Here is a 14256-nt window from a genome sequence, read left to right as displayed (position 1 = left end):
GTGTGTCAGATAGACAGACAGACAGACAGACAGACAGACAGAGCGAGCACCAGTACTTGAGTGTGCATAGATAGGGGAATAGTCACACCGGCACATACAACCGTCTGCTTCGATGTATTTGTGATGGGTCACCATCATCATTATGACTGTCACATCATCATCTTTGTAGTCATCACCAAACAATATCTTCTATGAGAGAGTGTTCAGCAAATGTTCTTATTCTTAATCTGTATGGCATGCAATAACTTTGAAATGTAAGCTCAACCCTATCTCACCCCTTAATCCCATTGCTACTGCATATGGCCGATTCTCGAAAATCATTTTTGACTCACATGCGAAGCAAAAGTGAGTCTATGTACTCACCCGAGTCGTCCGTCCGTCCGTCCGTCCGTCCGTCCCGGCGTCCGTCCGGAAAACTTTAACGTTGGATATTTCTTGGACACTATTAAGTCTATCAACACCTGATGTGGCCTGATGGTGTAGGGTTACAAGATCTCAAAAAGCATGTGCGGCAACTTGACCTCACTTCAAGTTCAAGGTCACAGGGGCCGTAATTGTTGTCTTAAAAACGACCATTTTTCACATTTTCGCATTTTTTTCTGTAGTTATCGAGAATGGCAACCTTAGCTATGTATGCTATACAGGGCAATGTAAGCCCTATCTTTGGACACCAGTTTGGTTGACCTTGCTTCAAGGTCAAGGTCGCAAGGGTCCTTTAAAGTTGGATTGTATACATATTTTGAAGTGACCTTGACCCTGAACTATGGAAGATAACTGTTTCAAACTTAAAAATTATGTGGGGCACATGTTATGCTTTCATCATGAGACACATTTGGTCACATATGATCAAGGTCAAGGTCACTTTGACCCTTATGAAATGTGACCAAAATAAGGTAGTGAACCACTAAAAGTGACCATATCTCATGGTAGAAAGAGCCAATAAGCACCATTGTACTTCCTATGTCTTGAATTAACAGCTTTGTGTTGCATGACCTTGGATGACCTTGACCTTGGGTCAAGGTCACATGTATTTTGGTAGGAAAAATGTGTAAAGCAGTTCTTAGTGTATGATGTCATTGCTAGGTTTAGTTATTTGACCTTGACCCTGAAGGTCAAGGTCATGTAAAGGTCAAGGTCAAGCATGTGAGTCGTATGGGCTTTGCCCTTCTTGTTATTCTGATCTTTGATACGATAAAGCCTGGAGAAGCAATATACTTGTGCATGTGCTGACTTATTCGCTTGAGCAATCCCAGTCAAATGATTTTGTTTTGGTCTTTCTCTGTCTGCCCCCTCCCTACCCACTTAATTCTTTTATTTTATACTTTGTGTATTTGCATCGTACATGGCACTTGTGCTCAGATTTTGATATCATACCACTCCATCTGTCTGTTTTTCTCTATTCTTTGGATTAGATTGTGTTTGTTTGGTTAAAGCCCCAGTCTGTCTCAAAGGGTTTACGGAACGATTTAAATCTTCTCACAATAATATACGTTATTTGCGTGTTTGACCAAAATATGACATTTTACACAGATCGAGACAGTCATTGTTCTCCGAGACCGCGCTAGCGGTCGAGGTGAACAATGACTGTCGAGATCTGTGTAAAATGTCATATTTTGGTCAAACACGCAAATAACATTTATGTATCGATCGAATTCCTTTCAGGTACTTATGACTTTGTTGTTGTTTTGACGATTGAACGAGCACACACACACATGCATGCAATCCACAGTCATGTATGCAATCAAACACATAAGCTTCATATTTGGGCGTTTCAGGTTGACCGAAACTTCAAAGGAACTACAAAATACACGTCATGTACTCACTTTGTTGTTGTTTTGACATTGGACAGCACACACACATGCAATCAAACACATGACGTTTTTTTTGTTGAGTTCCTTTGAAGTTTCGGTCAACCTGAAAAGCCAAATTATTATACGTTATTTGCGTGTTTGACCAAAATATGACATTTTACACAGATCGAGACAGTCATTGTTCTCCGAGACCGCGCTGGCGGTCGAGGTGAACAATGACTGTCGAGATCTGTGTAAAATGTCATATTTTGGTCAAACACGCAAATAACATTTATGTATCGATCGAATTCCTTTCAGGTACTTATGACTTTGTTGTTGTTTTGACGATTGAACGAGCACACACACACACATGCATGCAATCCACATGTATGCAATCAAACACATAAGCTTCATATTTGGGCGTTTCAGGTTGACCGAAACTTCAAAGGAACTGCAAAACACACGTCATGTACTCACTTTGTTGTTGTTTTGACATTGAACAGCACACACACATGCAATCAAACACATGACGTTGTTTTTTTTTTAGTTCCTTTGAAGTTTCGGTCAACCTGAAAAGCCAAATTATAAAGTTTTGTCGGCCTCTGACGTCACATGACTCAAAGAAGGGAAATCCAATCTCCAATCGATACATAAAGTTTTGTCGGCCTCTGACGTCACATGACTCAAAGAAGGGAAATCCAATCTCCAATCGATACATAAGCAGTTCTAACCTTATGGAACCCACTTGCAATAGCATTTAACAGCATTAAATGACACAGTTCGTTTTGATGGCTATTTAGCTTGCGTAAACCACACACCAGATTTCGTGGTTTATTTTACCCCAGAGGCATCGCGGACCTGTGTCACACACTTTCCTTTTTTTTCACAATTTCGTCGTCAGTTTGTGATTTCAATGCGACTCGCTGTATCCATAGCACGTTATTGTGTACCTCTGAATCTAAAATGCAACAAACGACTGCGAGTCACAATAACTTATCGGCGGGCGGTTAGTTTCAAAGAAGCAAGCGATATGCAGAAAATTCGTCTGCTTGGGGAAACACGACCTTGTGTGGCTTGGGCTCCTTTTAAAAAACAAAACCGTTCAAAACTTCGAGTTGTACTGATCTTATCTTGATGAAAAAAGAACTCTTTTATGGTTTAAGAATGTTTGTGTCACAAGCTGTCAATTTATTATTGAGTCACTTGAGAAAAAGTGACTCTATGTAATCGGTCAGTGTTAGTCTGTCCGGCCGGCCGTCCGGCCGGCCGTCCGTAGACACCACCTTAACGTTGGACTTTTCTCGGAAACTATCAAAGCGATCGGGCTCATATTTTGTTTAGTCGTGACCTCCAATGACCTCTACACTTTAACGATGGTTTCGTTGACCTTTGACCTTTTTCAAGGTCACAGGTCAGCGTCAAAGGAAAAATTAGACATTTTATATCTTTGACAAAGTTCATCGGATGTGATTGAAACTTTGTAGGATTATTCTTTACATCAAAGTATTTACATCTGTAGCCTTTTACGAACGTTATCAGAAAAACAAGGGAGATAACTAGCCTTTTCTGTTCGGCAACACACAACTTAACGTTGGGCTTTTCTCGGAAACTATAAAAGTGACCGGGCTCAAATTTTATGTGAACGTGACTCATTGTGTTGTGAATAGCAATTTCTTCCTGTCCATCTGATGCCTCATATAATATTCAGAACTGCGAAAGTGACTCGATCGAGCGTTTGCTCTTCTTGTTTAGATTTTAAAAGTTAGGTCTAGCGCCAAAACGAGGCGTCGGATTGTGGTACTAGACAATCCGGCCGGCCACGCAAAAATAAATTCTTTGAAAAATGCTCGCTCTTTACGGAGGGCACCTAGGATGTTCTCAAGCGGTGAGTGTTTAAACGAAAGGGTGTTTGTACTGTGTGTAAAAGCCTGGCAGTGTCTGTGACCAGAAACAGATGGTTTACGTGAAGCTGAGTGTGCCTTTAAAGGTTGAAGATGGAATGCGCATCAGAGCACCGTTGAAGCAACTTTTTGTCTTATTGTCGTAGCATTCACACACCTATCCCACAGATGACTACACACACCTTTAGTGTTGCGAGCCAAACAAAACTTTATTCGGTTTGTCAGTTCGCATCTCCCGTCAAAATGTGATCAACATTTCCCGTAATCACGTTCCACGTCCGAAGACTGTGCGCGACAAGCCAAAATGGAACCAAATACTTTGTTTTACAATTTTCTTATGTAATCAAGCACAATTTCTTGACGTGAACTACCAAAATATAGAGAGAACTGTTTCTCTCGTCGAGACTACTACTACCACGGCACTAGACTTCCATGTTGTCTGTTGACGTAATTAGTTCACGTGCGGGACCTGATCGGGTACATCCGCCTCGTTTACTTCGGCTTTTTGATGGCCGCAGGAGCGGTCATCTATTGGAATGCATTCGGAGAGGTGACATGTCTCGTTTTGTTACTGTTCTCACGAGATCAGTTACAGTTCTCTCTCTCTCTCTCTCTCTCTCTCTCTCTCTCTCTCTGTCTCTCTCTTTGTCTCTCTCTCTGTCTGTCTGTCTCTCTCTGTCTCTCTCTCTTTGTCTCTCTCTCTGTCTGTCTGTCTCTCTCTCTCTCTCTCTCTCTCTCTCTCTCTCTCTCTCTCTCTCTCTCTCTCTCTCTCTCTCTCTCTCTGTATGTATGTCTTTGTCTGTGTCTCCCTCTGAGTCTCTCCGCTTCTGTCTTTCTATGTCTGTCTATGTGTGTGTATGTGTGTGTGTGTGTGTCTCTCTCTCTCTCTCTCTCTCTCTCTCTCTCTCTCTCTCATCCGACTCCTGGCACACAGGTCAAAGCAGAGGTTAACTTGAATGCACGTGTACCTAGCAGGAGGGGGGTGATTCGGGTCAGAAGTGGGGTAAAGCACTTTGGTCTTCAGTCTGGGTTATAGCTTTCAGTGGAGAAGATGCCAACATGAAATTGCACTATGCTCTACTATTTATTGTCCTTGTCTATCGGACACAAAGAAGGGAAGCTACAATCGCCCCAGGCCATATAATTATACTCTTTGTTTCCTGAGCCTGGACCATTGAGACGGTTACCTCATAGATCTGTTCATTCAGTCTTCAGTTTGTCGGTGTCAAAAGTTATACCCCCATTCCACACAACCGTTCTTTGTCCCGTTCCCGTACCAACCAAGGAATGCTGCCACAACAATGGAACGCTGCGCACACGGCCGTTTTTTGGCATCTTTCAGCAGCGTCTGACCATAGTGGCAGCCGTCCTTGGTCGGTAAGGGAACGGGACCTAGAACGGGTGTGTGGAATGCGGGTATGACAACTCAGTGTGTGAGAGCGCTACCGTTGCGTTACCGTTGTTTTAAGTTCCTTTAACGATCCAAGCGTTCCGTTACCGATGGGTTGAGGTTCCATTACCGTTCATTCTGATCGGGAGGAGGGGAACGGCTAAAAATTTGAACATGCAGCCCAAACCCAGCCGTCCCTACTGACCCTACCGTTCAAAGCATTTCCGTTAACGATCAGTTACATTCATTGCGCTTCTGTCCCGATCCCTCCCGTGCTTGGTCGGTACGGGAACGGGACCTAGAACGGTTGTGTGGAAAGGGGGTATAAGACTCGACCACTTGGCTTATGGTGGAGACAGCTGGAAGATATATAGAGGAGTAGTCTTCCTTTTAGAAAATGTGTACTCTGCCTTGCAGATTACAAATTTGTGCTGTCGGGGCTGGGTAAAGGGAGTGGAGGGTGAGGGGGTAAGCGAGGGGTAAGAGAGACGAAAGAGAAAACTGGACAGGGAAAAGTCACTGCCTGAAGTATTCAATAAAGCCACACACAAACAACAGAAATTACCACATATGCAGGTTTTCAATTCATATTTTTGCAAAGTATCTGCACAAGCATGTGTGCCTCTGTGAGTATGTTCGTGGCTGCTTTCATGGGGTGCCTGTATCCTCAGGAATTTGAGGATTTCTTTTATCTCTCTTTTTCTGACACCGTTGATTTAACGTCATTTTTACAGGACAGTTTTTTGAGTCACTTGAGAAAATGTGACTCTATGTAATCGGTCAGTGTTAGTCTGTCCGGCCGGCCGGCTGTCCGGCCGGCCGGCCGGCCGTCCGGCCGGCCGTCCGGCCGGCCGTCCGTAGACACCACCTTAACGTTGGACTTTTCTCGGAAACTATCAAAGCGATCGGGCTCATATTTTGTTTAGTCGTGACCTCCAATGACCTCTACACTTTAACGATGGTTTCGTTGACCTTTGACCTTTTTCAAGGTCACAGGTCAGCGTCAAAGGAAAAATTAGACATTTTATATCTTTGACAAAGTTCATCGGATGTGATTGAAACTTTGTAGGATTATTCTTTACATCAAAGTATTTACATCTGTAGCCTTTTACGAACGTTATCAGAAAAACAAGGGAGATAACTAGCCTTTTCTGTTCGGCAACACACAACTTAACGTTGGGCTTTTCTCGGAAACTATAAAAGTGACCGGGCTCAAATTTTATGTGAACGTGACTCCCAGTGACCTCTACACTTTGACGTCTGCTTTGGTGACCTTTGACCTTTTTCAAGGTCACAGGTATGTCTTGAAGGAAAAAAATTGAAATATCATATCTCTGAAACTATTCATCGGATTTGATTCAAACTTTATAGGATTATTCTTTACATCAAATTATTTACATCTGTATTGTGTTGTGAATAGCAATTTCTTCCTGTCCATCTGATGCCTCATATAATATTCAGAACTGCGAAAGTGACTCGATCGAGCGTTTGCTCTTCTTGTTTTACCTTTCAGTTATAAGTTGTAGTAGTTTGACCTTATTGTTTTAGGACAAGTAGAGCTCGTTCACCAGTAGCAAAGACTCACTCAGTCCGTCAGTGTGCCAGAGTGTGTGTGATGGGGGGGGGGGGGGGGTGCTCTCCCGTGACCGGCCACCTGCAATGTACGGACAGGTTTGCACTGGCCCAAGGGTGTCCGTTCATAAGAGGGACTGCTGTAACAGCAAAACTAGTGTGAAACATAAGTAATCAATTTATGCACTTGACTATATTCACAACAGGACCTATCACTCTTCTTTGCATGTTTTTATGCCTACGGATTTTCAAATACTCTGCAACACATGTAACCCAAATTCAACATGTGCCCGTACAATACCGCTTCTTTTATGAAAACATTGCTTCGGCCATGTTGATTTTAATCAACCAATTTTCTTGTTCAGTCTTTTGCTTACCTGCCAGGATAATGATGTTGATTAAAAATAAATTCGTCGCAAAATTGCAGTGTTCGACTCCTTGCAGGAAAGTCCATGAAACTTGGCATTTTTCAAAATGGAGAAACACCAGAAGCGTGTCTGAAAGCCCACGGGGATCTGTGCACGCATAGGGAAGCAGCACTGTCTCTTTAAGGTTTATCAACTAGGCCCCCAAGTCAATGTGCCTCTGTCTGTATGTATATATATGTGTCTGTCTGTCTGTCTCTCTCTCTGTCTGTCTGTCTCTCTCTCTCTCTCTCTTTTCACGCCCCCCACCCCACCCCCCGTTTCTACTGAGGGCAAACGTCACGGTGACTGCACCTTTTTTTGAGCAGTGGAGAAAAAGAAAGGTTGAAATTTGTCAGCACAATGTTGCGGTTTTTGACAATTTTTGTGTGCAAATACCGACGTTCACCTGTGTTTCGCATGCATAGAAAACTAAGTTTAGGGAAAAGATCTGTATCTAAATTCGAAATAGAGCGTCTCTATCAGTTTTACGTCGTGAAACGTCTTGTCCAAAATCCCTGGTAGAAGCTCTTTCCTTGACTTGGCCAAACAATAATGTCGTCATTTTGATTACGCATTTTCCTGGCGCGTCTGCTGAAACTAACAATGACGTCGGTGCACATGGCGATGTTCCATCTGACCTGAAGAATGAAGTGCATCGTACAGCGTAACCATTCTGTCGGGATATTCTTCTGTCGCAATTTATCACTTTTGTTTCCTCAGTTGGATGCCTGCGTGTTAAGCTTTAGTTCGATAATGGGCGACACTCCTTGGGTTGGGCAAGTTATTCTTGCGATTATGGCCATTGTCTTCGTGTACTGTTTTTGCCTCACGATTAGGGTAAGTCGTTTTCGTATTGATTTGTTATTTTTGTCGATCCATATCGTATTGTTGTTGTTGTTGAACTCTTTGATGTGTGGAGGTAGGCAGTAGAATACATGACTCTGGGGAAAATGTTTGTGTTTGAAAGTGTTCTGAAAGTTTGTGAACTTGATTATGTAAAACGAACGAGCTCTCTGTCCCCTCTCTCTGTTGGACATGTCGCTCAAAATCCAGACAGTCGTAAGCAATGGACCTGTCCACTCCGGTGGAAAACGTCAATTAAGAAACTTTCTCAAGCTGGCTAACACCATTTGCCTACCTTGCGGCGTGAATATTGATTATTTTCATGTATTGCAAACGGCTTGACAAATGGCCATTCCTGTTTTTCATTCTTTTGCACGATTTTGACAAATTCTCTCCATATTTTCGAGTGAGAGACCCGAGATTGCAGCAAGACACCATGAAGTTAACACACTAATGACGCAACAAAGGGGGCAAAACGTGCTTCTGGAATTGACCCAGTTCACAATGAACTTGGCCTGTGGTTTGATGAGTGGTTAGATCTATTTTCAGACATTGATTTTGTGTATTTCAATTCTAAATGAACTTGGAAATGTTTCCCATTTTTACCTACCGCCGATTAAATGTCGGTTTGACCGACCCCCCTTACACCCGTTCACTAAACCTGCCCTTCCCTCGGGCACACACGAGTTTAGTTATGTCGCCTATTTTCTGAGCGTCTTTAACGTGGTTCCAAGAAGGCTAAACACCTTAATGGGCACGCTTCCTTATGTATGTTTTGTTCTCTCTACCATATCACGTACAAGTATGTGCCATAGTTCAAATCCCCACACCCAATTATTTGCCAGACTGTCAGAAATCAAAATTCATTAAAAAAAAGAAGAAAAAAAGAGGATTTTATCGCCGCTACCATCGATCTGTTTTTTTCTCCCGTGTGGCAGTGTCTGGAACTATCTATCAGACCTTTCCACATCCATTCCGCACCTAGTTTTCCTGGTCTGTTTTAGTGCCCCGGTTGTGCTGTACTCAATCCAGGGGCAAATACCGAACGTCACAAATAGTATGTTGTTACTTGTATTCAGTGTACCATTGATCATCTTATTACCCTGGATCCTAACCTGCAGATCTGTTATTGCATTTACAGCAAGGCTTCTAGAATATCTGTTTAGTGTCTGTTTAACCCTTCCCCCACATCCACTTTCTGATCGTTGTTTTCTTGGGTTAATTTCTTTTTAATGGAGTCGAGAAACCCTGAGAGCCGTGTCGTGTATTTCATTTCTGGTACCATAGATAGCCTTGGCATTTTAACTCTTGTTCATTTTATCCGTAGCATAACTTTCACAGTTTATATGTACCTGCCAGACTGTTTCGCGTCGCGCCCCCCCCCCCCCTTCCCCTTCCCCTCCCCCCCTTTCCCTCCCCTCCCCATGCACATTGACACATTTAGCATGGTAGAGTGAAATCTGAGTGTGTGTGTGTGTGTGTGTGTGTGAAAAAAAAGAAAGTGCGTGTGTTAAAACGAGAAAGTGTGTATATATATTGGAGAGAGAGACAAACAGAATCAGAGTTTATTTAAAAAAAAAGAAAAGATATTGTGCGTGTGTGTGGAAAAGAGAGTGTATGTGCGGAACAGAGAAAGCATGAGAGAGAGAGAGAGAGAGAGAGAGACAGAGAGAGAGAGAGAGAGAGAGAGAGAGAGAGAGAGAGAGAGAGAGAGAGAGAGAGAGATTGGACTGACTGACTATTAGGGTTTAACGTCCTCTTAGACCAACTGGTCTATATTGGGACAGGCATTGGTAATACGCTGAAGATATGGTGTGATACTTTGATTCGAACAAGCCCGCTGTGGCTGTCTTCTTGGACACACCAGCACTGGGTTTGTCTCGTCAAAGCATCGAAACACGATCATGACAATCAGAGATGAGAGATGATGCATGCGTGTCTTCGTGCTCTCCAAGCCCCGAGACCCTCACTGTGAACGTGGTATCTTTCTCGTGCGCATGTGTGCACACGGGGGTGTTTGGACACCGAAGAGAGTCAGCACAAAGTTGACTCCGAGAAATAAATCTCTCGCCGAACGTGGGGATCGAACCCACGCTGACAGCGACCAACTGGCTACAAAGCCAGCGCGCTACCAACTGAGCTACGTCCCCGCCCCGAGAGATTGGAGGCTCGTGAGGTCCAAAGATAACGTATTGAGTAGTGTAGCAAAGTGCACTTCGCTACCCTAAACACTCTAATCATCGCATAGCGAAACAGCCTTGTGTACAGTACAAACGGGATAACCCATCCCATAGCAGACGATACGATGATGCGCGCGCACCTTGCCGGCGCAAATTCTAATACAATACCTTTCTTTATATATCTACCTAACTTCTATCTTTCAAAGTCCCTTTTATCTTTGATACGGTCCTAATTATATTTAGGTTTGCATAGAAGTCACTGATTAGGCTGGATGGCTGCATATTATTGTGTTATTTACGATAATGCTTCGAACTGACCAAAGCGTCACTCTGACCTTGACCGGTTTTCATGTATCGTTGAGAGAAATTGATTCTCACAAACTCATCTTTGTCTTTTCAATCATTGTTTTGTCATTTTTGTATCACTATTACATATCCCGTACCTATGTTGCATATGATTTTAGTTTGTTTATAAGGATTTGGTTGTAATGAGTGATGCTTGGTTCCTCTGCAAAGATTGCTAATTTATGCAGACAGGTACTCGCGCAGGAATTTAGCCGATTCCATTTACTTTCGGACTTTACCGCTTCGTACTAAGTCAATGTATAATTTTCCCCCAAGTAACGCATATCATGATGTTTGTCTAGGGTTCTTCTTTTTATCTGTATGATTTATGAGTTTGTCCATTATTCCAGTTTAGAGAGTTTTGTAATTTTCCGCACTGAAGTTGGTTCAGTGCCTTCACTAGGACCATTGTTTTTGCATCCTACTAAATAAATATAAGTTTTTATGAAATGTGATCTATTGCAATGGAAAGCTAAAGGTCGTAGCTTTAATTTGATGTATTGTTTGTTATGATTGGTTATGTATTTGTTTAAATAACGTAGGGTAAAGCAAGTGTAAGAAACACAGATTCCGTGTTTCTGGCCGTATTCAGGCGATTTTTATTCTCGGCGGACGGTGCTTTCTGTGCAGTCCGCGCCGGGGCTATAAGTATAAGCCGGACCCCGGCATGAGCATGCATTCGCTCCTAGCAGCTGAACACGACACTACACTTGCTTTGCTGTCTACGGGTTTCGCCTTCGGCCTCTACGTTTCCTTGCATTGTTTTCTTGAATAAAAAGTTGAAACAAGACGCTTGGACTTGGGCTTCGTGTATCTACTACTACTACCCTTCCACTCCTCCACTACATTTGGCGCTGCGCAGCAGGGTACAGAAGCATCAACTGAAAGAAGACAGTACAGGCAAACATGGCGGACGAGGCAAACACCCCCAACCTGCGGCTCTGCAAGCTGAGGCGTTTCACCGGCGAGGGCGACTGCGCCGAGACTTTTATCCAAGAGGCCAAGCTGATCCTGCAGCTACAGACGGTCCCTGCACTTGCTGCAGCGGCATGGATCCTTGGAGCGCTGGACGGAAGGGCTCGACAGGAGGTCATCAGGCGACCAGCAGCTGAGGTCAACACGCCGGCCAAAATTTACGCCATCTTGGAGCAGACGTGGGGCGACCAGCGAGATAGTGTCGCGCTGGCTGCCGCCTTCCACAGACGACAACAGGGTCTCGGCGAGTCCGTTAGCGAGTACGCCAGCCACCTACGCGCTGTGTGGGCCAAGACCAATGCTGCCGAGGCCAACACACTGAACGACAATACGCTGCGCAAGACCTTCGCCACAGGACTCCACCCACAATCCCTGAAGCGTGACATGTGCCGCTTCCTGCGAGAAAAGCCGGCCGCCACCTTCGACGAGGTCACCAGCGAGGCCATGCGATGGATGCGGGAAGATAGCCCTGCTGAAGCAACAGCTGAACAAGTCTTCGCTGCACCGGACCCCTCCATCGCAAGGCTCGAAGCACGCATCGCTGCCCTCACCACGGAGACAGAGTCGCTCAAGCTACAACTGGCGTCACAACCACCACCAGCTGCACCTACGTACCACCACCACCAGCTGCACCGACGTACCACCATCACCAACAGCAGAACCATCAACCCCAGTGCAACTGGTGTGGCAGAGTCGGCCACCGGGAATCCGACTGCTTCCAGAAACAGCGGTACCACAACAAACAGCGGCATCGGCCCCGACAACAGCAACAACAACAGCACCAGCAGCAGTCATACCAGCAGCAGGGAAACTTCTAACCCCCGCTGTCACAAAACATTCAGCGGGGGGTAGGAAGAAGAAGACATCACTCACCGGCCAGTGTCCAACTGCCGATATCTCAATCAACGGACGCCCGGCCGAAGCTCTACTCGACACAGGCAGTGAGGTGACGACCGTCACCGACACATGGGTGGCCCAGCATCTCGCCCACTGCGACATCAGTGCCTGCCACGTCACCCTTCGAGCTGTCAACGGCGCTGAAGTTCCCTACTCCGGGGTCATCGTCGTCGACATCTCCATCCTGGGCCACCTCTGCAAGGATGTTCCAGTCCTTGTCGTCAAGGAGCCTACCGAGCCGTTCATGCAGAACCGCAAGAAGCGACTGCCGGTCTTGGTGGGCATGAACGTCCTTTCAACTTGCCTGCCCCAGATGTCCAACCTCCCTCCTTCCCTGCAAGCTGCTGTCCGGGAAGTTCGACTAGATCGCAACTCAACACGTGGTCTAGCTCGGACTTCCACTCCCTGCTCAATCCCTGCCTACTCCATGGCCACAATCCGGGTTACCAGCAACCAGAGGTACACTCGGCAATTGCTGGCTTCTCCTCTTTCCCATCCCCTTCCTGGCGGTCTGCTGACTGTCCCCACCTTGGTCGCTGGGGACCCCTCCTGCCGGTTCATCAGGATTGCAAACCTCTCTCCTGAGGACAAGACGCTGCCTGCCAGAACGCCGATCGCCACACTGCACGCCACTGACACAGTCGAGAGCCAGTTCGACGTCACCTACAGCGCTACAGTCAACGAGCTAGTCATCTCCACGCAGCGCCTGTCTTCAGGAGACACGAAAACACCGGCACCAGCTCCATTCCATCTGCCAGACTTCGATGGAACCAGCAGCCAGAAGCAACGCCTCGAAGAGCTGCTGAGCAAACGAGCTGACGCGTTCCAGACCACTCCAGCAGACTTGGGCTACTGCGACGCCGTCCACCACAAATTGAGGACGACAGACTCCAAACCTGTCGCCCAGCCTTACCGCCGCATTCCCCCAAACAATTTCAAGGAGGTGCAAGAGCATCTGAAGGAGCTGCTTGACCGCAATATCATCACAGAGAGCCATAGCCCTTACGCTGCCCCAATCGTCATCGTCAGGAAGAAGGACGGCTCCATCCGCCTCTGCGTCGACTACCGCCGGCTCAATTCCAAGACAGTCGGCGACGCCTACCCGCTGCCACGAATCCAGGAGTCCTTCGACGCACTGGTGGGGTCTCAGTACTTCTCGACCCTCGACCTGGCCAGCGGCTACCACCAGATCGCGATGGACCCGGCGGACCAGCACAAGACGGCGTTTGTCACCCCCATGGGCCTCTACGAATACACACGCATGCCCATGGGACTCATCTCTGCCCCAGCCACGTTCCAGCGTCTTATGCAGACCACGATGTCAGAGTTCTTGTTCCAGTTCTTGCTCGTCTACCTGGACGACCTCCTCGTCTACTCAAAGACCTTTGACGAGCACCTGGAACACCTCGACCGCCTGCTGGAACGTCTTATCAAGACCGGCCTCAAGATCCGTCCAGACAAGTGTCAGTTCCTTCGCCGCCAGGTCACCTATTTGGGCCACACAATTTCGGCAGAGGGCATCAGCTGTGAAGCCGGCAAGGTCGACGCCGTGGTCAACTGGCCTACGCCCACGACCACCACTGAAGTCCGCAGTTTCCTCGGGTTCGCAAGCTATTACCGGCGCTTCATTGCCAAGTTTTCGAAGCTCGCGGGTCCTCTGCACGACCTGGTGGCAGAGGCCGAAAAAGGCACCAAGAAGAAGAAGAAAACAGACCTGAGGCACCTCTGGCAAGACACGCATCAAGCCACTTTCGACGCCATGAAGCGAGCCCTGACCTCGGCCCCAGTCCTTGCCTACGCTGACTTCAAGCAGCCTTTCATCCTGGAGACAGACGCCAGCCACGACGGACTTAGCGCCATCCTCTCCCAAGAACAGGAAGGACGATGCAGAGTCATCGCCTACGCGAGTCGACGATTGCGGCCGACAGAGAAAAACCAGGCTGCATACAGCAGCAT

The 14256-nt window shown here is 46.3% G+C and overlaps 1 protein-coding gene and 1 long non-coding RNA gene across 3 annotated transcripts in view; one reads left to right on the top strand and one right to left on the bottom strand.

The window, feature by feature from the left end:
• Positions 1-14256, top strand: part of LOC138966732 (high affinity 3',5'-cyclic-AMP phosphodiesterase 7A-like) — a 117346-nt gene that overhangs the window by 36988 nt on the left and 66102 nt on the right. The window lies entirely within an intron of this gene.
• Positions 1474-2504, bottom strand: LOC138966735 (uncharacterized). Its single transcript, XR_011455748.1, has 2 exons — positions 2360-2504; positions 1474-1914 (listed from the first exon to the last, which is right to left on the bottom strand). It is a non-coding gene; the product is annotated as an uncharacterized lncRNA (long non-coding RNA).

This window comes from Littorina saxatilis, linkage group LG5 (genome assembly GCF_037325665.1).
Source record: "Littorina saxatilis isolate snail1 linkage group LG5, US_GU_Lsax_2.0, whole genome shotgun sequence".
Taxonomy (NCBI): domain Eukaryota; kingdom Metazoa; phylum Mollusca; class Gastropoda; order Littorinimorpha; family Littorinidae; genus Littorina; species Littorina saxatilis.
This window is presented reverse-complemented; position numbering and strand designations above follow the sequence as displayed.